The 3,175-nt window shown below is 41.1% G+C and overlaps 1 pseudogene across 1 annotated transcript; it reads left to right on the top strand.

Annotated features, from left to right (window-relative positions):
* Positions 1 to 1,866: 1,866 nt before the first annotated feature.
* Positions 1,867 to 2,770, top strand: LOC715814 (small ribosomal subunit protein eS1 pseudogene; annotated as a pseudogene). The gene has a single exon (XR_003730216.2). The product of XR_003730216.2 is annotated as a small ribosomal subunit protein eS1 pseudogene (transcript).
* The last annotated feature ends 405 nt before the right edge of the window (positions 2,771 to 3,175 follow it).

The following is a 3,175-nucleotide window of genomic DNA, read 5'->3' as shown; positions in this document are numbered from 1 at the left end:
TCACCATCACAAGTGATGGTGGTCTCGAAAAGTGGTGGTCATTTTTGCAATACACTATATGTAACCATCAATCTGGTAGTAAAAACCACAACCACAAAGGAAGGATTGCATGAATGTGTCCACTGGCCTGTAAGTCACAGCCCAGCTGCCCACTCCATCACTCTGCATATACCACAGCAAGTGTCTTAGATTGTGTTTCCCAGAAGCCTGAAATGGGGATTTTTGTGCTGTGGTTTACTGTGGGATCTCCCTCAAAAAGACCCTCTAAAGAAATGAGAGACAAAGGATTGGGCAGAGGAAAGAAGTTCAGTAAAGACATAGTTTCACCTAAGGTATAATCCCAGCCTGATCCCATGGGCAGACAGGCATATGAATGGCACCACAGAGCTGTCCAACTTGAGGCAATAGTACTAAACTTCTATTCCTGTCCCCTCACCATATCAATCAGTCAGTTCTCCTGGAAGTTGAAATGTGTGCATGCCTTGGCCTGAAGGACAGGCTTCTCCACTTGGTGTATTCATCCCAAGACCCAGCCTTGGCAACCTTCAGCTCTGATCCTTTAACTGAGAAGTGATTCCTTTATAGAGCTGCATTTTCCACTCAAAACAGCATTTATTTTTGCAAGCACTTTTCTAACATAGATGGTAGGCTTTTCCAGCATTTTATATTGGTCTGTATTTATCACATAGCTGCCTATTTTCTCTTTCTAATTTGATTACCATTTATTACATAGAAAGATTAATATAAATAAAAAATTTTAAATACACTTATAAGAGAAACCAAGGCATGCTAGAGATACTCTTTTCTAGGTGCATACACTAGTAGTTGGGGAATTTGATGTAGAAGAGAGAGGAAAACGTGGCGTTCATGGTCTCACGTGAATGAGTAGGAGGTTTATTGTAAGGAAGAGGAACAATGAAAAGATAAAGAAATTTTGCAACTGCCATGTGGAAAGCACCTTTAAATAAAGAGCAAAAGTGGAATATTTTGTGCAATGTCCTTCTTCAAGTTCTTCCTTCGAACTTAAAAAAAGTTCCAATACTCTGACTGCTTTGAGACATAAACAGGGGTCACTGGGGAGTATGCAGTGGACAGAAGAGATGGGCAGTTAGGATGGGACAACAGCTAAAACTTAACCTAAATCAGGTGCTGGCAAGAGCAACAGCAAGTGTAAATGCACAGAGAGTCAGAGATACTTGGGTTATATATGCACAGGAAGAAAATCCAAATCACCCTTTCTCATAAACTCCAAGTTTTGCATTCCTAGTCTGGTCTACCTCTTTCACTTCTAAACGGAAATAAGTGGTAGAATAAAGTGTTCTGATAGAAGAGTAAATCACAATTCTGTGCTTTGAATATGTGACCAAGACAGATACTGGTACCAGAAGTAGGGTGTTATGTAGCAAACACCTGGAAATGCGGAGCAGCTTTGAAAGTGGGTAATGCATAGAGACTGAAAGAGTTTGAAGGTGCGCACTAGAAAAAGCCTAGATTGTTGTGAATGAAGGACAATTCTAATGAGGGCTTAGAAGGAGAGAGCTGTAGGAAGAGCCTAAATCATCTTAGAGATTTTCTAAGTGGTCATGATCAGAATGTTGGTAGAAATACGGACAGTAAAGTTCATTCTGCTGAGGTTTTATTTGAAAATGAGGAATATCTTACTGGAAACTGGAGGAAAGGCCACTCTTTTTATAAAGTGGCAAATAACTTGGCTGAATTTTATCCATGTCCTGGTACTCTGTGGAAGGCAGAACCTAAGGACAATGAACTAGAATATTTGATGAAAAGTATCTCAACAAACCACTCAGGGTGCTGCATGGCTTCTCTTGACTGCTTATATATAGAAAAACGCAAAAAGAGCCTTTTGGCTCTCTAACCAGCACCATGGCGGTTGGCAAGAACAAGCGCCTTACAAAAGGCGGCAAAAAGGGAGCCAAGAAGAAAGTGGTTGGTCCATTTTCTAAGAAAGATTGGTGTGATGTGAAAGCACCTGCTATGTTCAATATAAGAAATATTGGAAAGACACTCGTCACCAGGACCCAAGGAACCAAAATTGTATCTGGTGGTCTCAAGGGTCATGTGTTTGAAGTGAGTCTTGCTGATTTGCAGAATGATTAAGTTGCATTTAGAAAATTCAAGCTGATTACTGAAGATGTTCAGGGCAAAAACTGCCCGACTAACTTCCATGGCATGGATCTTACCCGTGACAAAATGTGTTCCATGGTCAAAAAGTGGCAGACAATGATTGAAGCTCATGTTGATGTCAAGACTACCGATGGTTACTTGCTTCATCTGTTCTGTGTTGGTTTTACTAAAAAACGCAACAATCAGATACGGAAGACTTCTTATGCTCAGCACCAACAGGTCTGCCAAATCCGGAAGATGATGGAAATCATGACCCAAGAGGTGCAGACAAATGACTTGAAAGAAGTGGTCAATAAATTGATTCCAGACAGCATTGGAAAAGACATAGAAAAGGCTTGCCAATCTGTTTATCCTCTCCATGAAGTGTTCGTTAGAAAGTGTAAGTGCTGAAGAAGCCAGGTTTGAATTGGGAAAGCTCACGAAGCTTCATGGTGAAGGCAGTAGTTCTGGAAAAGCCACTGGGGATGAGACAGGTGCTAAAGTTGAATGAGCTGATGGATATGAACCACCCGTCCAAGAATCTGTTTAAAGTTCAGACTTCAAATAGTGTCAAATAAAAAGTGCTATTTGTGAAAAAAAATACAAAAAGACATAACTTAATTAAAGATGGAATTTATTATCAAAATAGAAATAGAACTTAAAGATTTGGAAAATTCTCAGCCTGGCCATGTAAAGAAAAAGAAAGTGTGTTTTGGAGCGAATATTAAGGGTGTGGCTAAGCAACTGTTTGAAATGGAGGTTAATATGGATAGAAGGAAGCCAGGTGCTATTCACTGAGACAATGAAAGAATAATCGCAAAGGCGTTTCTGAAATCTTTGTGGATACCCCACTCTCACAGGCCCAAAGTGCCATGGCCTCACGGGCAGAACAGTTTCAAAAGAGGGACCCAAGGTGCCTGTGGCCTCACTGCCCAGGGCCACCTCAAATCTCTGCTCCCTGCATTCTGGTGCAGCGTTTCTTGGCTGCCCTAGCTGTTACTCAAGCCACTCAGCAGGGTACAAGCTGTATTACACGGTGGCATCCATGTGA

Source organism: Macaca mulatta, chromosome 1, assembly GCF_049350105.2.
Source record: "Macaca mulatta isolate MMU2019108-1 chromosome 1, T2T-MMU8v2.0, whole genome shotgun sequence".
Classification (NCBI taxonomy): Eukaryota; Metazoa; Chordata; class Mammalia; order Primates; family Cercopithecidae; genus Macaca; species Macaca mulatta.
The sequence above is the reverse complement of the archived record's forward strand: the minus strand, read 5'-3'. Positions and strand labels throughout refer to the sequence as shown.